This window comes from Triplophysa rosa, linkage group LG12 (assembly GCF_024868665.1).
Source record: "Triplophysa rosa linkage group LG12, Trosa_1v2, whole genome shotgun sequence".
Taxonomy (NCBI): domain Eukaryota; kingdom Metazoa; phylum Chordata; class Actinopteri; order Cypriniformes; family Nemacheilidae; genus Triplophysa; species Triplophysa rosa.
In genome coordinates, this window is record NC_079901.1 from 1109335 (window position 1) to 1133133 (window position 23799).

The following is a 23799-nucleotide window of genomic DNA, read 5'->3' on the forward strand; positions in this document are numbered from 1 at the left end:
CTGTCCCTCCATCTATGCAAACAGCAGCGTTTTACACATTCTGCTCGCTCTCCATGTACCTGTTCTTCTCTGAGGAGTACTGCATTGATCAGAGCTGTGTAAGGACAGAGGGCATGGGCTTCTGATGTATTCTGGAACACCCAACACACACACGGAGTTTAGTGACTCCACATCACAGAATATGATGATAATAACATCCATGGACAGGCCACTGAGACACGATAGGATTAATAGCATCTGCAGATATTAGAATGAGCATGTGGTGTGGGAAGGGGACAGAAAACAAGTGAACCCAAGAGAAGAACGTGTTGCTACGGTCACATCATGACAGATCAAATATCTTCTATTGAGTGACACAATGAGTTCCAGGAGTTGAACACATGACTGTGTTCTGTACAAGCTCAGGATCAGACCCATGTGCACACAATGATCAGATCTTCCTGAATGAAATCAGATGTTCATTAGCAGAAATCCATGGCCATGTGACCCCTCGCAGAAGGATTCAGAACACACTCCTGTGCATTTATATATATCTATTTTCAACACAACTGGCCACAAGGTTGCTCATTCGTATGAATTCATACAATCACATCTGTACATTGTACTACGATACCCTTTCTGTCGGTCTCTCGACGTTGTGTCGAACCGAAAGATGGGGTTCGTCCTTGAGAACCAATCACTTCCGACTTCTTAGAAAAGGCCAATGAAAATTGGCGAATGAAATTTGCATGCCGGACTCCGCCCCCGGATATCCAGGTATAAAAGGGAGACGGCGTGCCTCATTCATTCACCTTTTGTTCTTCGGATCCTTCGCTCATGATCAACAGACTTCGCTACAAGACTGCCAGCTCTATGACGTGGTGCAGCAGACTGTCCCTTCCTTCAGCGACTTCCCCTCGGCATCTCGGCGGTTCCAGAAGTGTTCGAGTTTTTTTCTCTAAAAGAGCAAATTTCTCCAGCGTGGCATGTCCCGCCGTTCTCTTGGGTGCAACACACTCATCGAGGAGGGGGACGGACACGATGTCTGCTTCCAGTACGCTGGGGCAGATGTTGTGGATACTTCCTGTTGTGGATACGGCTGACGATTCAGACGTTGCGTCACGGGTGGCTGTGTTCCCACGGGACTCCACCTTGTCTGCTTCCCGTTCCGTGACGGCAGGACTACGGCCCTGCCGCCCGCTACGGCGAGCAGCGAGGGTGATATGAGGATTACTGTGAGCGCTAATCCGTCAGCCACTGGCTCGCGGACCGTTCGCACCTCGCCTTGCTCGTCTGACCATTCCCCATAAGACGGTCCGCCGTCTTATTCCTCAATCACGTATCGGACACGGTACGTGATGATGAGATGTCTGTTGCAGCATCGGAGGGTGACTTACTGGCATCAGACTCCGACGATTCCTTGAAGCTCCCTCCCTCGGGGGTCGAGATCAGGAAGAAGCGGATGTCGAAATGTCAGCCATGCTTTCCCAGGCCGCCGGCATTGGGTTGCGGTGCACCGCACAGCCTCTCCCAACGCTCGTGGCTGGATACACGGTACATCGGGCTTGAGAGTGGCTCCAAGCCGCACTCGCCCCCGGAAGTGCATGAGGAACCTAGTACGACCTGGAACGCCCCCTTCGGCGCGTACACGTCAACTAGTTCCATCACCCTTTCTTCCCTCGATGGTGGGGCAGCTAGAGGATACGTCGATGTCCCCCCGGGGCTCGACCTAGACTCCCGTCCAAAGCACGTAGGCTTTTCGGCATCTGAGGTGTTGAGAGCTTACTCTGCTGCAGGCCAAGCTGTCCCCTCTCTCCACACTATGGCCATCCTGCAGGCCAATGCGCGGAGAGAGCTCCACGAGCGTAAGACCGACCCAGCGCTTATGCAGGAACTCCGCGGCTTCACCGACCTCGCTCTCGGGCGAACAAGGTGGTCGGGCGATGTCCACACTTGTGGTCCAGGAGAGACACCTCTGGCTGAACCTTGCACAGGTGAGTAACTCTGAGAAAGTCCGCTTTCTCGATGCACCCATCCCGCAAGGGGGGGCTGTTTGGTGATACTGTCGAGTTCGACAGTTAGGGAGCAGACAGAGGATATCACGTAAGTCCTTCCCAGCCGCGACTCAACAGCCCTCTGGCCGCCGAGATCCCGTGCACCGTCTTCTTCCCAGCAGCCCTGGTCCTCTTCGAGACATCGAAATGCGGCCCTCATGGGAAGACCCCAGGGAGTTCGAGAATACCTTTCTAAAAGTTTTCTCCCTCTCTGGGCGTTTATCACAGCTGCTCTCACCCTCTACACGACGGTGTTCGGCAACTCAACGTTGCGTCACGGCGAGACCCAATGTCGAGGATAATCAGCAGCCTAAGCACTCTCAATCGACGGTGCTTTGTGCCACATCATCATCTGGGTATTATCACAGCCGCTCTCACCCTCTACACGACGGTGTTCGGCAACTCGACGTTGCGTCACGGCGAGACCCAATGTCAAGGATAATCAGCAGCCTAAGCACTCTCAATCGACGGTGCATTGTGCCACATCATTGTCTGGGTATTATCACAGCCGCTCTCACCCTCTACACGACGGTGTTCGGCAACTCGACGTTGCGTCACGGCGAGACCCAATGTCAAGGATAATCATCAGCTTAAGCACTCTCATTCGATGGTGCGTTGTGCTACATCTTCGCCAGACAGGTAAAACTGCAGAGCCGATCTCCTCCCCGGGGGTCCCCCCCACGGCGAGGGATCCGTACTGCCAGCCATCGAACCACCCCCAGGAGGTCGATGAAGCAGAACGTACCCCTAGCCTCCCTGTCGGTCCCTGGGAACCTGACAAGAGCTTCCCAAACCGTCATGGTGACTACGTGACACAGTCCGTCTCGGCTACGCGATCCAACTCCCCGGACGCCCGCCCAAGTTTCGGGGCATCCTCTTAACCTCAGCAGAGGCAGGGGTGCCCCGTGCTTCGGGTCGAGGTCGCCACCCCTCTGGTGAGGAAGCGATCGTGCTCGTCCCTCTAGCCGAGATGTTCAACGGGTTACAGCCCGTACTTCATCGTCCCCAAAAGAGCGGGGGTCGCTAGACCTGCGTACCCTGAACAGGCACCTACTCAAGCTGCCGTTCAGGATGCTCATGCAGAAGCGCATCCTGGCATCTGTCAGATGTCAAGATGGATTCATGGCAATCGACCTGAAGGACGCTTACTCTCATGTCTCTTTCTCCCTCGTCATCGCCCGTTCCTACGGTTCGCTTTCAAGGGTCAGGCATATTAGTACAGAGTCCTCCCCTTCGGTCTGTCCCTGTCCCCACGAGTCTTCACGAAGATCGTGGAAGCCGCCCTCACTCCCCTCAGGGAGAGAGGTGTGCGGGTACTAAACTATCTCGACGACTGGCTCATTTGACACACTCGTGAGATCTGTTATGTACACACAGGGACCTAGTGCTTCGGCACCTAGATCGATTTGGACCACAGGTCAACCGAAAAAGAGCAAGCTCTCCTCTGTGCGGAGCATCCTCTTTTTTGGTATGGAACTCAACTCTGTCTCCATTACAGCGCGACTGCGCTCAGTCAGTGTTGAACTGCCTGGAATATTTCAAGCAGTCAGCGGGAGGAGGCTCCTGGGTACATGGCATCCTCGACGGTGGTGATACCCCTCAGGTTGATGCACATGAGACCGCTCCAACACTGGCTACAGAGTCGAGTTCCCAGGAGAGCGTGGCACACCGGCAGCAGGCGGATGGTGATTACGCTTTTCTGCCGACGCACCCTAACCCCTTGGTCTTCAATGACCTTTTCTACGGACGGGGGTCCCTCTCGGGCAGGCGAGACGCGTCAGTGTCGACAGATGCCTCCCTGCAGGGTTGGGGTGCGTGTGCAACCGCCATATCTGGCCCCTGGACGGAACGAGGAGATCCTGAGTGGCCTAACCCCTGCGGCGGTCAAGACCACTACTCAGGCTAGGGCCCTTGCCACTAGGTGACGATACGCCTAGTGGTGCCTCTTCTCATCCTGGTGCTCTTCTCGAAGAGAAGACCCGTGGAGTTGCTTGATCAAGTGGGTGCGGTCCTTCCAGAGACTCGAGAATAATCTCTCCCCTTCCACACTGAACGTGTATGTAGCCGCTGTTGCCGCTCATCACGACCCAGTTGCTGGTAGTCTCTAGGACAGCACAACCTGATCATTTGGTTCCTAAGGGGCGCTGGAAGGCTACCACCTCACCCACGCTCCGTACCCTCTTACGACCTTGATGCGGTCCTGGAGCCCCTCGGAGATGCCGCTCTTTCTCACTTCACGATGAAGACGGCTCTCGGGAGGACGCTCAAGAGGGTAGCGAACCTACAAGCATTCTCCGTGTCCATAGATTGCCTAGAACTCGGGCCCGGTTATTCTCACGCGATCCTGAGACCCCGGCCCGGCTACGTGCCCAAAGTTCCCACAACTCCCCCGAGACACCAGGTGGTGAACTTACAGGCGCTCCCCACCGGGGAGGAAGACCCAACCCCATCCGTGTTGTGTCCAGTACGCGCATTGCGCCTCTGCTTGGACTGCACGCAGAGCCGCTGAAGCTCTGAGCAGCTCTTTGTATGTTTTGGAGATCAGCAGGGAGGGCTGTCTCAAACAGAGATTGGCGCATTGGATCATGGACGCCGTCACTATGGCGTACTTGTCCTAGTTCGCCTACGCCCACTGGGTGAGAGCTCTCTCCACACGGAGTACAGCCTCCTCGTGGGCACTGGCTCGAGGCGCCTCTCTGGCAGACATCTGCAGCGCTGCGGGTTGGGCTACACAAATCACCTTCGCAAGGTCCTACAGCCTTCGCGTAAAACCGGTCGGCGAGTCTTGCGGGCATCAGGCAAGACAGGCGACCGGTAGGGTATACGCCTATGACAGTACCTTCCCCCCCTTTCTCCTAAGGGGGTCAGCGTACTACTAGCCTCCCTTCTTCCCCCACTGGGTGAAGAACAGGCACTCCATCCATCACTAGCAAGCACCTCCTGTGGGCGGACTGGGCAGAACAGCCCTGCCCCTTAGGCCGGGTATCACCTGAGTTATTCGCAACATAGCTCTAACCGGACCTAGTGCTACCAGATGTTGCAACCCCCCAGCAGGGCGGTTCCGTCTGATGTATCCTCAAGCTGGTTCCCACCTTGGTAACCCATGACCTCCTTAGGTGGACCTCCACCTCGCGGTTAACTCCTTCAGTCCGCACTTTCTTCCCATGAGTTCTCCCCCATCGGTGAGACCATGTTGGTATCTCCACTAGTCTCCTCCCTGTGGTAGGAAGTGGTCTCTGTAGCGCATCCCCCGCTTGAGGAAGTAGCACTTACCCAGTGGCCTTACGGTTCCGGGCGGCTTCTCGCTGTTAGAGAAACAAGGCCGCCGCCTGTGAGGCCGAAGGTAGGGGCCTTCCCACCTTTCAAGAAAGCTCTGGGACCCCCTACCTACCCACTGGTAGGTTACAATTTCGCGGTAGCGTTCACGGCTGACACGCCCAGGCCAGTCACCGTCGCTTCGTTGATATTGTGACAGGGCACAGTGTTATGGCGTTTTCCATTGGAACCCCATCTGTCGGTTCGACACAACGTTGAGAGACTGACAGAAAGGGAACGTCTCGGTTACGTTTGTAACCTCGGTTCCCTGATGGAGGGAACGAGACGTTGTGTCCTCTTACCACAACACGTGCTGTCCACTGCAGCAGTCGTGAGAGGTCTCAGGCTCCTCAGAACTAAGGTGAATGAATGAGGCACGCCGTCTCCCTTTTATACCCGGATATCCGGGGGCGGAGTCCGGCATGCAAATTTCATTCGCCAATTTTCATTGGCCTTTTCTAAGAAGTCGGAAGTGATTGGTTCTCAAGGACGAACCCCATCTGACGGTTCGACACAACGTCTCGTTCCCTCCATCAGGGAACCGAGGTTACAAACATAACCGAGACGTTTTCTTTCATGCCAGTGACATTTGGTTTAGAGGAGGGGCTTCAGTATTTCAAATTCCTCAGGTTGCTATGCTAACAGTTTGTTTTTCTTAGCAACTAACTTGTGCAATATGTTATTAGAAATGAGATTCAATTAACCTAGAAAATGGTGTATATTCATATACCCAATAATGGCTTAAAAGAACCCAGAATTTGGGGTTTAAACAATTGAGCATATAGGTTCTTTAATAAGCCAATGGTTGGGTTCACAGCTTTTTGACCCAACACATTCTGTTTGCACTGCTAATTACAGGTCATTTCTCATGTGATTACTTTTTCATGAAGAATGTGAAAAGTAGTAATAACTTTCAGAACTGTTGTGCAGATTTGGATTTGTGTGCCAGAGCAGGTGACAGCTCTCGGATGCCCAGGGCAAGCAAATTGTGTCTCCGTTTATGATGTTAACATTTGTGCAGCGCATCCTCGGAGCATATGTCATATTTCCCTCTTTGTATTTCTTTTCAGTCTTGTGTGAGTTGTGTGTATGAGCAGAAGGATAATGAATGAATGCAGCAGAACATTAGTGCAGCGTGCAGCTGCGTCTGATTGATTATAGAAGTGCTCTGTACAATCACTAATGACATTATAATGCTGCTTCCAGGAACAATAGACGAGATGGAAAAATGTCACAATTATGCTGGATGAATGTAGGAATATTTTTAGACATGCCGAGCATTTGTAAAGCCGAAATACATTTGCATTTTTATCTGTTTGGAGTTTTCGGTTGTACATTTTGTCATCATAACAGGCCTTAATGCACTTTTGATTTTGCTTAACACGGTTTGAAGGTCCTGGAGGTCACCTGAAGACAAAAATATCAACATGAACTGACTGATGTTCGGATGTTCTGAAGTTAGGGTTTGATGGCAGAATGTAATTATTTTTCACTAAAAGCCCTGCTTGTGCAAATGTATTAAGTAAAATGATGGATTACAGTTGTAACAGCATGACTGTTTAAATTGGTTTGACTTCTGGACTATTTACAAGGCTATTCGTTTCATTTATTACATAAGCACTTTTAAACAACAGTCCATTGTGTATATAAACAATATGACAAAGACAAAACACTACCAAAATACCACAAAATAACATGAATTGAAATGAAAAACCTCATTAATCTCATTAAAATCCAATACAAGATGTTCTTTAATATTAATATTTAATATTTCAAAACACTTGGGGCCAGATTTACTAAGAGCTTGCAGCAGCGCCAACGATGCTTTTGGCGTAAAAAAACCTACTGTCAGTATTTACTAAAGACACACAGTGAAAAGTTGCAGACAGTGCAGAATGCAATTAACATACAGACATTTAACAGTTAGCTATACAAATACATAGTAGAAGCACTTTACAGTTAAATGAGTAGTCCATGTTTCCTGATCATTTACGCACCCCCATGATGACGTCCATGTTTTTATTTCTTGAGTCGAAAAGGAATCAAGGATTTACAAGGAAAACATTCTAGGATTTTCTCCATATAATGGACTTCACCGTGTCATGGAATGTATGAAGAAGAACCCAATTGCAGGCAGCCAGGGGTGAAGGGGTTAACACAGACTTTTATTTAACAAAATAAAACAAAACAAAAACCCACGAGGGGGTAAAACAACAAAACAGAGGGGATATAACAGACTAGACAGGAACACTAAACTAAATAAACTAGACTTAAGACAACACTTGACAAAGACTAACACTCACACTGACACTGACACTGACTAGACTTACTGTGACAAGAAGTTTCCAGGATATGAAAAGACGCACGTCTTACACAAGGCATAGAACACAAAATGCAATGCACGAGCACAGGACAAAGAAACATGAGGGCATTTATAGGAGAAGACAAACGAGTGATAATGACACAGGGCAGGTGGGAAACATTAGACACGGCAGGGAGGCAATACACGAAACGAGAGGGGCGGGGCCAATGACAAGACACGAGAAAACACATGAGAAGTAAAAAACAAACAACTCATGGCTTTCTCACATAAAACCTAAGGGCTCTGACCCGATCCTGCCACACGACTAGGAATTCATAAACAAGAAGGTAGGACCGTGACACACTGGGGATCAATGGGTTTAAGGTCCAAATTTCAGTTTCTTTGCAGCTTCAAACTGTCTACACAACACCAGCTGATGAATAAGGGTGTTGTCTAGCAAAACAATTAGTCTTTTTCTAAGAAAAATAAAACAATTATATACTTTTAGCCACAAATACACAGCTTGCACTACCTCCGTGATGCATGTGCACGACTTCCCTATTACATAATCACGTTGGAAAGATCACGTGTGATGTAGATCTCAAAAGATTTAAAGATCCATGAACAGACCATTTTAAACAATAATCTTGCACAAAGACATAAAATATGTGTCATTAGACATTCAAGAACTATTAAACGGTCTTCCTTCTCCACACTCTTAAACACGTGGTCGGTATTCTGCCTACATCACAAATTACCTTTCCAACATGGTCCTTTAAATACACATAACACAAAATATATGCATATCGTATACAAAAAACTATATGAAAAGTGCATTTTACACATAATACACAAAATGCAGTCTGGATGAAGATTGTACTAGTAATTGTTATTCAATGTTTATGAAAGATTGACCCAGGGGGAACATATGCAAGGAAAATAAAATCGGGCCAAGAATGGTCCCCTGTGGAACCCCACTAAATAGCAATGCAGACTATGAATAATCGTGACTAACATTTACTAAAAAAGTTATATTTTAAATAAAATACTTAAACCATGCAAGCGCTATTTCATGAATTCCCATCACCCTTTCAAGTCGTAAAAAAATCTGTTCAAAGTGGTCAAAACTGATAGATGAAGGAACAAAAAATGAAGGATCAAACAAGCCAGGATTTATCTGAGATAAAAGAGAACTTTGTTTTTCTAAAAGCCTCACATGTAGTAGCTACACAATGAAGTTGAGCAGAAAAGTTTGTAAATTATCTTCAACCATAACCCTGTACCCAAATCCAGCTGTTTAGTTCAGGGTTTTTCATTAGGGTTGTCAAAGGAACATTTGTGTTTCTATAGTATATGTCTGTGTACTGTGCATATTAATTTTGTATTTATTAACACATAAACACACGTATACATATTTAGGAAATATTTACATGTGTTTATTTATATTTACCAGTAATTTTAATACACATAAATGTTTGTATTTTTTTATTTTTCTTAAATATATGCAGTTACAGCAACTTCCACTAATATTGGCACTCTGGTAAATATGATACCATATCTGTTGGTATTTGATATAATACATGATGCCATGTATCTGATCAAGATGTCCAGGACCTCTGGTATAAAGTAGGTCCACAACAATGAAGATCTGGTGGTATATTTAACTGTGGACATAAGGCATTTTTTTATCCCTGTGTTATTGCTCCCAAAAAAAACTCTTTTTCATTTCATATGGCCATAGACCCCAGTCCTGCTTGAAGTTCCAGTATGGCAGATTAAAATTCAATAGAATTTTTTTGAAGTGACGAGAATGCTTTATGTGTGAAAAACAAACCAAAATAACGACTTTAATCGATATATTCTCCTATCTTGTCAGTCTATGGTGCGCGTTCAAGAGAGCACTTCGACGCATGCGCATTCGATGGGGGCAGACGCCGGCGTTCTGACTGACAACCCGGAAGCGCAACTCTGTGTTTACAAGCAGACGCATGCTGTGTATAAGCTGATCTTCCCAAAATGTCTGAGGATTTCGATATTTAGGACGACTTGCACTTTTTTGCCCAACCGAATGCGCATGCGTGGAAGTGCTCTCGTGAATGAACACCATAGACTGACAAGACAGAGGAGAATATATCGATTGAAGTCGTTATTTTGGTTTGTTTGTCGCACATAAAGTATTTGATTTGTAGATTAACTTTAATATTATTCTCATGTCATGACTGGACAACATGTTTCTAGTCACCTTGATGTGCTCAGAACATGTAAATATTAATGGGAATATACTTGGGAGACATTTTACTCGTAATAATTTCTAGGGGTGCCAATAATAGTGGCCAGGTGTGTATTATAGAAAAAAATATATTTTCACTATGTGATATTCCCCCCACTTCAAATTGTTTTACTTGAATGAAACGTAGGAATTTTGTAGATGTTTTAAATAAAAGATCAAAACGAGAAACAATGCCATTTATTTTTACAGCCTTCTTTGCTCATATTTACCAACGGTGCCAATATTAGTGGAGAGCACTGTATGTGTATATGTTTTTAAAAATACAAAATAAATATGCACAGTACACACACATATATTATGTAAACACAACTTTTATTCTGGATGCAATTAATCATGATAAATCGTTTGATAGCCCTAGTTTTCATATATTATGTTGCCAGGAACCCCCAGATGAACCTTTTGTGATGGACCCCCTTTCCTAAAATACATATCCATCTAGGTCTATATTTTTAATGTGTAAAGAAATATTTAAACTTTTGATAACATATTGTTTCCAAACTTAAATAGTTTGCAACACTTGTTGAATGTACTGTATATAACACTAAAGAGACATTTTCAATTGGCATGTTTTTGACTTTATTTTACTTTAAGGGCGAAAAAGGAACAGAAAGCAGATAAACACTAAGAATGAATGTTTAGTAACCGTTTTTGCTTTATCTTTTCCCCTGAAGTTTTCTGGGGAACCTTCTAGAGGACCTCGGTGTGAAAACCCCTGCTTTAGTTGACTTTAGTTTAAGCAACTGATTTGATTAAGAATAAAGTATTTATAGTTCAACAGACCTGTACAGAGATAGTTTTTTTTCTAGTCTCGATCTTTACCCTTTTGCTTTATCACACTAAATTGCAATAATTACTGTATAATTAAAATCTGGCTACTCTATTCTGACATTTTTTTTTATTATTGATTCTTTTCATTAGTACTGTAATTGTATTCGTTTGTTTTGTATAATATACAATGGTTATGTTAATTATTTACTCAATTTATGAGTTGCTCAGCTGTTGCTTGCTGTGTTGATTTCTGACCCATTTGCTCTTATGTCTCATTGTGATGAAGAACAATCTAGTGCGTGAAACACTGAACATGTAGAGAGTGGTACAGTATAGTACAGTGTGTTAGTGTGTGCGATGATGTCTGACTGTGGCCTGGTCTCTTCATGAGGGTTTATGGGAGTCTCTCTCTCTCTCTCTCTCTCTCTCTCTCTCTCCATTGTCCGTCTCTTGCTCGGTTGGCTGTGTGATTCAGCTACTGTAGAAGAGAGAACAACCCCCCCCCAGCGCTCTCTCTCTCTCTTTCTCTCTGGCAGATAAGTCAGATTGCCCTTCAGATTGGGTAATGAATCTACTTTATCAAAGCCCTTAACGGCTATTTGCCTCTCGCCAAGTCTACTGCTGGAGAGAGAGGCAGGTTTGGCTGCTTTGACTCCCAATTCAATCCTCTGTTTACATCATGTGTTAACTGTAAAAATTGAACAGTTGGATCAACTAAAAAAATGAGGCCAAATGGTAACACCTAAAAAAGTTAAGTTGGTCTAACTTAAATTTCCCAGATGACAAGACTGTAAAAAATGATCAGTTGGATGAACTTGTTGAGTTGGTCTATCATTTCATTGCCATAACAAATGTACTCTAAACGCACACAGTTATAGCACGGCAAATAATCTAACATCTAAAAGTCAAGAGCCCAACTCAAGGAAACACAGATCACCATGAATGTGACTTTTGTTAGCTGGGAAATTTAAGTTGGACCAACTTAATTTTTTTAAGTGTTACCAATTGAAGTCAATTTTTAAATTGATCCAACTGTTCATTTTTTTACAGTGTGGATGGGTAACAAGTGCTGTCTGCATTGTGTTGTTCTTTCTGTGCAGTAATACAGAGACAAACAGGCATCACTTGTATGTGCATTCGCCCTTCATAAAGTCAATGTTGTGCAATGTCATGACCATGTATGTCAAGTTTAGAAATTAGACATGAAACTGAACTAAGTGCCAGACGGATTCTGCGGTAATACTCCTTGATTATCTTTCTCTTCATCTCATTGGGCTGAACACCATCACCTTCGTCTTTGCCCAAGTACTTATACACTTTATCCTGCTCAAGGTTCTTGATGGATGAACCTCCGTTAAGCTGGATGTTGTGGCTATGACTTGTACGCTCCTCTTGGAGACAACAGTTGCACATTTGTCTTGTCCAAACTCCATTCAGATATCATCACTAAATGTCTTAATGATGTGCACTGCCTGTCTGAATGGCTTCTCGTCTCTGCTAAAGATCTTGAGGTCGTCCACATACAGCAGATGGCTTACAGTGTTCTTGTTGTTCAGCATGTTCCAGAGAAGTATGCGGTTAAGTCCTTGGAAGAGTCCCCGCATTATGCTGATTAATCCTGTCTTGATGCTGCCTTTCTGTTGGTAGATCTTCAGGGCTTCCAGTATCCATGAGTGGGGAATGTTATCGAATGCCTTCTTGTGGTCAATCAAAGCGATACTCAGATTCTTCCTGCGTTTCCTGGCATCTTCAGTCACCATCTTGCTGATTAGTAGTTGCTGTTGGTTCAGATATTATTATTATTATTATGGAACCACTGGTCAGTGACCCTCTCTACACCTCTGTTTCTGCTCATTTGAATCCGGCTGTTTTAGCTGCAGTAAGAGCACACTAAGCTTTGAGGACTTAAAGGACTGTTAAATTGAGGACTGTTAAATGTTGTTTACTACCCACAGGACCACACACAATATGTTCTGTATCATTCAGCTGTGACAGAAAGCTCAACACAGAACTATTAAGCAGAACTATTAATTGTGACCAATGGGGAGTTCTTCACTGCATGAGTGACAGCCGGGGGAGGGCGGGCCATATGGTCTTTGGGCACATGGTTGTGATCCACACAGAGCACAGCACTGGCATTAATAGATGTCACAGACGGATGTGCCCGCAGAGGAGAAGCATTTACACACACACACACAGGCATATTTTTACTGCTAATTAACCTGTGATATTCTCTCATGAAAGTGACGGGAGGGGCGAGAGCTTCGCCTGTCCCTGTGAGAACAGATTTCTGAAACATTCTGCACCCACCCGCCATCCTCCTGTCACATCACACACACCACACACGCACACTCCGTTTTTCTCTCTTCTATAGCCTGAAGTTGTCAAGTAATTATTTTACCATATTAGTCAAGATCTTTAATTAAGGTTAAGTGAGAGTGAATGATGGATTGAAGACTGCCTTTCATATTTATTGGAAACAGGGTTGCCATGATTTAAAAATGACGAAACATAAACATAAACAATCAGCAAGAAAAAAAGTTTTCTAATTTTTCTTGCCGATGTTGTTTGATTAATATTAATATATAAATGTGCTTCTGGGCTGATGGATGACCAGACTGAAGACATTCCCCTATCCAAACACTTCAACCCCGTCAACTTCTTTTGTCCATCGTGCTGTTACTTGTCATGTAGGCTGAGTTCTAAGCTTGTGAGATGCTTTGTTGTCCATGGCCTTTAAAAGGTCCAAGGAACCTGAACCCTGATTTGAAATGTTCTGCATGGGCAGCAACTTCTTAAACTTGCACATTTTCTACATAAAGCGCACATAATGTTACTTTTGCAGTTTGCATCTTGGGTAGATTTCTTTACAAACCTTTACAAACCACAAACATTACATGGGATTTCACCCTGGAATCTGCTAAAACCAAGGAATCAGAGCATGTGAGCGGAGCTGAGCTGTGAGAATTTCCGCCCCCCGCTCTACCGCTCAAAGTCGCACCAGACTGCTCCGCTCCCCACTCACCTAAAATTTTATCCCGCTCCAGTGAAATCGCTCAATGCTCGCTCAAATTTAAAATTCCTCTGCATGCCTAACACCTGCCGTTTTTAACCGATGCCTTACCCCTCATTTACATCGCACACATCTGCGGCACGTTACGGCTCCGACGCTGCTACCGCAACTGATCGCGGTCATTCTAGTCTATGCTTGTGTTTACACCAGACGCGCCGCGGCACGTTTCAAAAGCGTCCCAGAAGTGTCACTCTGCGCCGCTTCGCTAAAGATAGGCGCCTAGTCTATTTTTGGTGAACCGGAGCGAGACAGAGCGATCGCTCCGGCCTTTGGATAAACACCTGTTCCGCGCTATATTTCACACACTCACATGCTCTGCAAGAAATCTTAAAATGCAACATAATCGGCATTAAAACCAGCATCAGTTTATATGCATGCAGCTCACTAGTTTTGGGAATTGAGCTCAGACACTGACAGCTGAGAATTGAGAATCTTTCTTTTTTGAGACAGTTGTTCTCAAAAGATCGAACGTCCATGATACACTTCACAGAAACTTACCGGAAATCTGTAGTTACACTGGGTTCCAAATTATTATGCAAATGATATCTTTCTCTGGTTTTCCTAATTTGTCGATGCAAATGACAGTCAGTATAATTTTCAAGTAATCAACAGTTAGGGTACATTTGGAATTTTATTGAACAAACCTCCCACTGACAACAGTATTTATTTAAAAAATGAAAAACTCAAAATGCACTGTTCCAAATTATTATGCACAACAGAGTTTGAAAACATTTCATAGGTTGTAAAAAACTGAAAATGGTCATTTGTTGAATTTGCAGCATTAGGAGGTCATATTTACTGAAATCAAAAGCTATTTCAATCAAAAACATCCTAACAGGGCAAGTTACATGTTAACATAGGACCCCTTCTTTGATATCACCTTCACAATTCTTGCATCCATTGAACTTGTGAGTTTTTGGATAGTTTCTGATTGAATTTCTTTGCAGGATGTCAGAATAGCCTCCCAGAGCTGCTGTTTTGATGCTAACTGCCTCCCACCATCATAGATCTTTCGCTTGAGGATGCTCCAAAGGTTCTCAATAGGGTTGAGGTCAGGGGAGGATGGTGGCCACACCATGAGTTTCTCTCCTTTTATGCCCATAGCAGCCAATGACACAGAGGTATTCTTTGCAGCATGAGATGGTGCATTGTCATGCATGAAGATGATTTTGCTACGGAAGGCATGGTTCTTCTTTTTGTACCATGGAAGAAAGTGCTCAGTCAGAAACTCTACATACCTTGCAGAGTTCATTTTCACACCTTCAGGGACCCTAAAGGGGCCCACCAGCTGTCTCCCCATGATTCCAGCCCAAAACATGACTCCGCCACCTCCTTGCTGACGTCGCAGCCTTGTTGGGACATGGTGGCCATCCACCAACCATCCACTACTCCATCCATCTGGACCATCCAGGGTTGCACGGCACTCATCAGTAAACAAGACTGTTTGAAAATTAGTCTTCATGTATGTGTGGGCCCACTGCAACCGTTTCTGCTTGTGAGCATTGGTTAGGGGTGGCCGAATAGTAGGTTTATGCACAACTGCAAGCATCTGGAGGATCCTACACCTTGAGGTTTTCGGGACTCCCGAGGCACCAGCAGCTTCAAATACCTGTTTGCTGCTTTGCAATGGCATTTTTGCAGCTGCTCTCTTAATCCGATGAATTTGTCTGGAAGAAACCTTCCTCATTCTGCCTTTATCTGCACGAACCCTTCTGTGCTCTGAATCAGCCACAAATGTCTTCACAGTACGATGATCTCGCTTAAGTTTTCGTGAAATATCTAATGTTTTCATACCTTGTCCAAGACATTGCACTATTTGACGCTTTTCGGCAGCAGACAGATCCTTTTTCTTTCCCATATTGCTTGAAACCTGTGGCCTGCTTAATAATGTGGAACGTCCTTCTTAAGTAGTTTTCCTTTAATTGGGCTCACCTGGCAAACTACTTATCACAGGTGTCTGAGATTGATTTCAGTGATCCAAAGAGCACTGAGACACAATACCATCCATAAGTTTAATTGAACAATATAAAATTAAATGTTTACGACACTTAAATCCAATTTGCATAATAATTTGGAACGCAGTGTAAACTTTGTTTTCGCAGTATAAGTTTCTTGTCTTGGCTATATGGTTTACGAAGATTACATTTCTTGATGATGTATTATAGGGTTAAAACAATATGTTCATATAGTCAGATAATCACACATGGACTTGTGAATCATTACAGAACAGAAGTCTAAAGAAAATATGTTGTAGCTAGTATTCAGCTTTAACCCTTTCACATCTAGAGCTCACTACAGCTGACAGTTATTCATAAAGTCATTTCTTGCGTTTGCATGGGTTTTGATGGCATAGTTGCCCATAAACCACTTCAGGAGACACTAATACATCATCCTGTACACGTCATCTACAGTTGTTACAAGCCAATGTATGTGAAAATGTTTTTTACTACCCCCTCATCTTTTAAAAATCTTGACTGAGGTTGTCATAATTCATGTATGAAAGGGTTAAGACAAAGCGTTTCAGAATGGTATCAGGCTGTAGAAGCATTTTTATTTTTATGAGAGTAGAGACCTGTGGAGCTTTCAGAAGGCTGAGGTGACGAACGCCCGTTGAGATGCATTTTCACATACATCCTGAATTTCCGTCGTGGCACACACCCACATAGCTGTAATTCTGCACCTTGGGAGCCGGAGCAGAACGGTAACGCTTTTATTGTTTTTTTTTAGAAGCACTTCCTGGGGAGAATAGCGGTTGTTCATTTGGTTGTTCGGCACGTTGGGAGTTATGGATGAGGGAGCGCTCTAGCGGCATATGCTAACGCCACTTCTCTTCCCTTCACACGTCAGACGCCTCAGAGACACCAGCTTCGCTCTTGCTTGGAGACGGTGCCGCTTGACGTGTTCTGTCTTTGTCACAGTGTTTCATCAGACATACGTGTTTCTGTCAGCAGAAGTTTCTCTGTTTCTAACCTTTCTAGGTTTCGTCAGATGAGCAGACAGATTGTGGAGACTGATTTGTGTTGAGAATGGATGGGCTGTGGGGGAAGCAGATGGTGCCGGTGAGAAAGAGTGATCCGTGATAACGTTGTGGAGTTGGGGGTCTTTCTGGCACTGTCTATGCCTGCAGATCGCCATGTCTCTGGGTACTCTGGCAGGGTGGCTGGGGACATTAACTGTCGAACTTCTTTCATCTTTCTTTCATTTATTTCCTCCCCAGACACGGGCACTGATCCGTACTCCCTCATTCATCAGCATCTTCTCTGGCTGCTCCTCTGGGCTCTGACAGATCTCCATTAGAAGAGTGAGCCGTACTGGCCCTTCAGGCACTCTTTCTCTTTGTGGTGTCCATGCTCCTTCTGCTAGGAGTGGAAGGAAAGTTCGGCAAGTTCATCTGCTTTGGCAGGCTTGTGTATTTTGTGCGTGTGTGTCTTCATGAAGGTTCTTCTGAATCCTGTAGTATCAGCGTGTGAGGTTAGTGCCACATCACTCTGATCTCTCACCCTCATAACTTAAAGTCCGAGTAAAGTGACATTGAAATATGTGTTCTGAGTTTGTCACACAACAGAAAAGTGTGTTATTATCCACCCAGCCAAATTGAAATGGAGAAAAAACATCTAAGTATATAAAATAAGCAGGACTCTCTGCTCTCAAACGCTGGGGGGCGTGTCCGCTGTTGGCGCTGAAGCCACGCCCACTCAAATCGCTCAACCTGAGTCCCCAGCCCAGTAGGCTATATGTGAATTATGGGAATACGTTTTATGGGAAGATTTGAATTCAAACACAGGCGCGATATTCATCAATAGATAATTCACGAGCAGGTTAAAAGCTACGCTGTCTGGGGAGAAAGCTCCGAGCCCGGTATTAGCCTGAACCCAGAGCGCGTTGTGGTTACAACAAGCAGCCGGCAATGTTGAAAGATAGCATTTGTGCACGGAAGCAGCTTAGAGAGACTGGCTTCATAGTCAGTGTAACAGAACTCTATTTGAATTATAAACAGAGAGCGTCTTTGCTATAACCAATCACATATTTAAAAACTACAATACTAATTTCTCGCTAGTAATGCAATCAGAAGTTATTGAAAGTGAAAATTAAACTTACATTTACACAAAACCATGCTCCAACGGGCGTTTCGGCCGCCATTTTTTTTTTAGCTTGAGCCTTCTCGACCAATCACGTTCCTTGCATGTTGTTATGGAAACGACAGGTCTCCGTTATTGGTTAGCTGTGAAAAAGGTGCTTGACAGGGCATTTTTTCAGAAAAGTTGAACTTTTTTCAACATCAAAGACACTCTCAGCTGCAGAAGAAGATGCTGGCATTTTAAAAAAGCGCTCAGGACGTTTTTGAAAACACGGTTTACTCCATAGGATTATAATTTAAAACAGACGATAACAGCTTCAAAAGAGAAGTCAAGTGTGAACACAAACAGCTTTGTCTATTTGTAGTGGTTCTCTCTTGAGCTGATAAGGTAGATGCTGAGATTGCTTATAGCAGGTGGATTATATGCTCGTCTCAAAATTTGTTAATTAAACATCATTCACTGAAGCACGTCGCGATCACCCGCAGTGATCTTCCTTCCGTTCGCGTTATTCTGTTCCCTCCATTCACATCTGCGTTACCATTTGAGCAGAGTGAGAGCCTGAAAGCATGTGCGTGAGAGCTTACAACCCTGAGCTCGTGATTGAGCAGACGCCTGATGCTAGGCGCTCTAGTGACAGGGGAAGGGCCATGCATGCTCCGACAATCCATTGCGTCATCGATCCCCCGTTTTAGCCCCCCAAAAATTCCTGAACAGAGAATTGGTGAAAAACTGTTTAACGGTCTACAATTCAGTACTACTTTTGAGTCTTTGTAATGTGTTTCAGCAATACATTTCTAACATCTATAATGTGTTTAGAAACAATTCTCACAATGCTCTTTACCCGGACTTTAAAGGAATAGTTCACTGCGAAATGAGACATCTGTCATTACTTATTTACCTCATACAGTATCATTTCTTCTTTCATAAAATACAAGAGGAAACTTTGAAAGATCTTTTCTATACACTGTCTGTAAAGCTACTAAAATTACACTTGTCACTTTAATGTTGTTTTGCTTTTTTGTAAAGCAGTTTTACAGAACAATATTATCATTTTAGCACAACTGAACGAACTAAGAAACAAAACACTAAAAGAGATGTCCATATTAATATTAAATTAAAAGCCTTTTAAACATCTTTATTTGGATTTTGGACTACTGAAGGTACCTTGATGGTGCGTTTTTTAATGTTACTGCTCTTTTTTGTGTCAAAAAGCCATTTGTAAGGTTTGAATTGACATCAGGCCCAGTAAATAACGTCTCATATACTATGAACTACTGCCCAAAAGTGTTTGTAATTCAAAAGCTGCCCTGTGGGTTGTGAGTTTATTACCCACTCAGACGTCTGAACTTAATTATTATTGACTCTGCGATGTTTCATCTAAAAGGAAAAAAAGAGATTGATGTGATATGTCAGCATTTGTCACTGGTCCACTCATACCAATAGCTATTTTCATCCTTTCAGACTACACTTTTATTCAGGATTAAAGATTTTCTGGACTCTTTAAATGTATTGCCTTACTAATTCCAGTTAACTTCAATTGTGTAAAAGATAAAAGTATACTAATCCTGGTTATTCGGTTGAATACATTCGCAGATCTGTAAATAAGCGTCTGTGACCATTTGTCTGGAGGTTATTTCAATGACAGTATTACTCATCTGAATGCTGAGGGGTGTTACGGACCCTCCACATCTGTAAGTGACAGTTAATCAAGCTAGCAGGGTTAGCGTTAGCAGCTGTGTTCTGACCCCCGCCTCATACACCTGTGCTTCTGACAGCGAGACACCGTCATCCATCCCAGCACGCAGAGAGAGAGAGAGAGAGAGAGAGAGAGAGAGATTCACACTGAATCTGGATCATCCACCATTCAAATATCAACACCACAATCTCTTCAGGTGAGTGAAGAAGAAACTGTTCACCCAAAACATTCTGCTGTTATTTTTCACTGTATGCTGTTCAATACCCTGTATGTTGTTAACTTTAATTGTGTCTTTATTTTGTCCGTAATTGCACTGACAAATCTTTTCAGCCGCATATACAAATAAATACAGAATGTGATTTTAGCATGCACTGCGTTTAGTGTTTCTATTATTGATTTTTTTGTCTTTGTTCAAGAGCAGTCCCCGGTTTCTTTGTTTTTAATGATATTATTGACAGAAGTATGTCTATTACACTGCGATCCCTAATGTGCAGATGTAATATTTTGACACATATCTGATCTCATTTATATTCAAGACATAAGACACAGTTTATATGAATACTTATGAAAGTGATTTGAGAGTGTATTCCCAGCAAACACAGAACGTTCCCCAACGTTAGTTTTTGGTTACCTTTTTTGGGGGAACCAAAAAAATAATGTTCTTTTCAGGTTTTAATTTTTTGCAACCAGAAAATAACGTTCCCAGAACGTTGCAGGCTGGCTTTTTTAAAATAACCAGAAAATAAAGTTCCCTGATGGTTATTTTTTTGGTTATTTTTATGCAATCAGAAAGTAATGTTCCCTGATGGTTATTTATTGGTTCTTTTTGCAACCAGAAAATAACGTTCCCTGATGGCTATTTTTTAATGATAAAAATTGTCAAAGCTGGTAAACGTCAGTGACGTGCAATACAGAAATTAAGATCACAATATCACATTTTATACTGACCAAATGAAATTAATAAATGTGCCCTTTAATGGCTGAAAATAATAAACTAGTTAAGCTAAATGAAAATACTATCATAAATCTATGTGTATTTCTTTAGTGCGGTTGTCTGTTACTGTATGTGTGTGCGCTCGAGCATGTGCATTCTGCGCTCTGATTTAATTTTACCTCACTCACTAGCACATTAGTTTAGCGGTATTATTTATTTATTTTATTTAAAAACGTACAGATTTGAGAGTAAACTAATATTTTCGTGATTTTCGATTGATTTGACACATCTAAATCAACACAACATGATGTAAGGACTGAAACTCAGGCCTTTTGATTAATACTTCTGTGGTGAGACAAGAATACTGTTAGCCTGAAGATAATTAAATGTTTATTCTTCTGTCAATAAAAATCTGCTTTAAATACTGTGTTGAAGTCATTGGTTATTTTATTTCAATATCTATAATATCTGATGCTGAGGTACACACAGTGTGGTTTTATTAGAAATGGTATACTGTGCTGTTTAAATCGAACATTACTTCAGTAATGAAAAAGGATCAGGCTAATAGAAGAATGTAATGCATTGATTTCATCCTCCATATTGTGTGGGATGATGTATTTACTTATTGTAATTACACAAGCGATGGATAAAAACACAGCATGGATGTATTTATTACTGACGTGTAGTGAGGCCAAACGGACCAGAGAAAAATATTTTAGGCTAACGTTCTGGGAATGTTCCCCTAACGTTAGTTTCTGGTTCCCAGGAAGTTTTTTAAGGTTTGTTTTTGGTTATCTTTACGGAAATAAAATGTTAGTTTCATGGTTTCTATAACGTAAGGGGAACATTCCCCTAGCGTTAGTTTTTGGTTCCCAGAACCTTAAGGGTCCGTAAAGGTCCTGGAGAACCAAAAACAAACCTTAGAAAATAACGTTCTGGGAACCAAAAATTGTTAGCTGGGTTAATCTGTTCAGATGTGCATCATAATTATCACAAGCATGCAATCCAGTGCTAAATTGTGGCTAGTAAGAAATACTGTATGAATTACATGTCGCCGCTGTGATATAATCAGATTTTAGGGTCAATGGCATCAGGGCCAATGTATAATGGGCTCGTGGCAAACATGATCATCAAACATGATTGGCTGTTATTCTGCAGTGTCAAACCATCAGCTTTGTTTAACACATTGAAACATTTCAATTTAAATGGACATTGAAAGGAGTTACACCTAAAAGTAAAGTGTGATGTATTGTGTAAAGCTGTGGTAGTGAGTGAACCCTGACCCCACTCTGATAAACAACACAGCAGTCACCAAGCAGACGAACCCATTAGCTCTCTCTCTCTCTCTCTCTTCCCTGGCCTGGACACAGGACACTAATGGCTTATTACTGAAATAAATGTGCTTATTCCCTTTTCTATTAGAGCAGTACAAGCGTAGGCCCTCTGACACTCCAGATTAATGTGCGTGTTAAAGCAACACAATTAGATAAAGCCACCGCTACAAAGACAATGCTGTGTGCAGGCACGCTTTTCTCCCTTTCTTGTAAAAAGGATGTATCTGGTTCCTAAATAGATTTTACCCTGCAGAATGACTCTCCCAGAAAGCAATTACCACAAGTTTGCGTCGGCTGATTATTCATGAGTCACCGTGAGCATTTTCCACTACTATATTTAACCGGCCTTTATTTTCCACTGGTCTCTACAAGTGCACCTTGGACAGATCACCGAAGGGAGGGGAGGGGGGCAGACTGTATGAATAGGAACCCAATTACCTATTACTTACCTGCTCTTAAAGTGACAGGAAAATTACAGCGCCTGTCCATATGCTCTTTTGTGAAACGAGTGGCCCGATCCAGATGTCGCCCTCAGGAGCTGTCAGCCGTTATCCGGCCCTTCTTTCTGTGCAGCTCCGCTTTTAATGATGAATCCACAACAAGTCAATGACCTCTAATTAGATCAGAAAAATCTTGTGTTCAGAACAGAGCATGTGAGCGGAGCTGAGCGGTGAGAATTTCTGTTCCCCGCTCACGTGGGTGTTCGTTTCCCCCGCTCCACCGCTCAAAGTCGCACCAGACCGCTCCACTCAATTTCGCTCCTCGCTCACCTACAATTTCATTCCGCTCCGGTGAAATCGCTCCACTCTCACTCAAATTTAAAATTCTTCTGCATGCCTAACACCTGCCGTTTTCAACCGAAGCCTTACCCCTCGTTTACACCGCACACATCTGCGGCACGTTACGGCTCCGATGCGGCTACCGGAACTGATCGCGGTCATTCTAGTCTATACTTCAGCTGCGATCGGTGCCTCCTCTTCAGGGGAAGCTGGAATTCAAAATACGTGTTCGGTGCTTTACGTGAACCTATGTGCATCACGCATCATGTCAAAATACGTGCCTGCTGCAGATGCGTCGAAAGGGTTTATGATAAAAGAGACGCTTGCGTTCAGAAGACACTGCGTTAACACTTAACTCTGATTACACATGAGACTAAGCGAGTATCTAGCAAACGCGAGCGTCTCTTTTATTAAAAACCCTTTCCACGCGTCTGCAGCAGGCACGTATTTTGACATGATGCGTGATGCACATAGGTTCATGTAAAGCACTGTTTTCTTTATTCATACTTGATAAGTGTATTCGACAGCCCTTAATGTGAACGTGTATGTGTTTCTATGCTTGTGTTTCTCTTTTTTTGTTTTTGTTTCTAGAATTGGGGGATCAGTGTCTGCCAGTATCCCTTAAGTTTGGGGTGATTTGGTTGTTTTGCAGTGTTTACAACAGAAGTTTTTGGTACTGTGTTGTGACGGGAGCTGGAGTGCTCGCTGTGTATTGGAGAGGCAGAACGAAACCCCCAATTCGGAGTTGATGAGTGTGTGTTTGTGTGAGTGTGTATGTTGTTTTTATGCTGATGGATTCCTTTTTTTATATATTAAAGCTTAGTTTGTGTATTATATTGAATGTGTTTTTTTGAATAAATTATATTGAATTTCCCTCGTTGTCTGATACCTGTCTCAGCCACTACGTATCTGTGTGCTTTCGGTATTTGGGGTACCTGTGGGTCCCCGGCCCATTTCCGGGGTGGCATAGTCGTGCAATAATTATATCTAACTTTCTCTCCGCCACAATCTGATTAATGTGATTTGAGTTTGTCCATTTCTTCTGGTTGAGAAATGAAAAACAGACCAATTGTAAACAGACAACTGAGGTTGATGAACAAGTAGATGGATGTACTCTATTTAAAAATGGCCATTTTATAACCTTAAGTATCTGATCATTTTAATAGACTTCTTTATTTTTGAACACACTTTTTAAT

General features: G+C 43.5%; 1 long non-coding RNA gene across 1 annotated transcript; it reads left to right on the plus strand.

The window, feature by feature from the left end:
- The first annotated feature begins 16600 nt into the window (after positions 1-16600).
- LOC130563297 (uncharacterized) lies at positions 16601-22841 on the plus strand. Its single transcript, XR_008964092.1, has 3 exons — positions 16601-16840; positions 16999-17252; positions 19636-22841. It is a non-coding gene; the product is annotated as an uncharacterized LOC130563297 (long non-coding RNA).
- Positions 22842-23799: the final 958 nt, after the last annotated feature.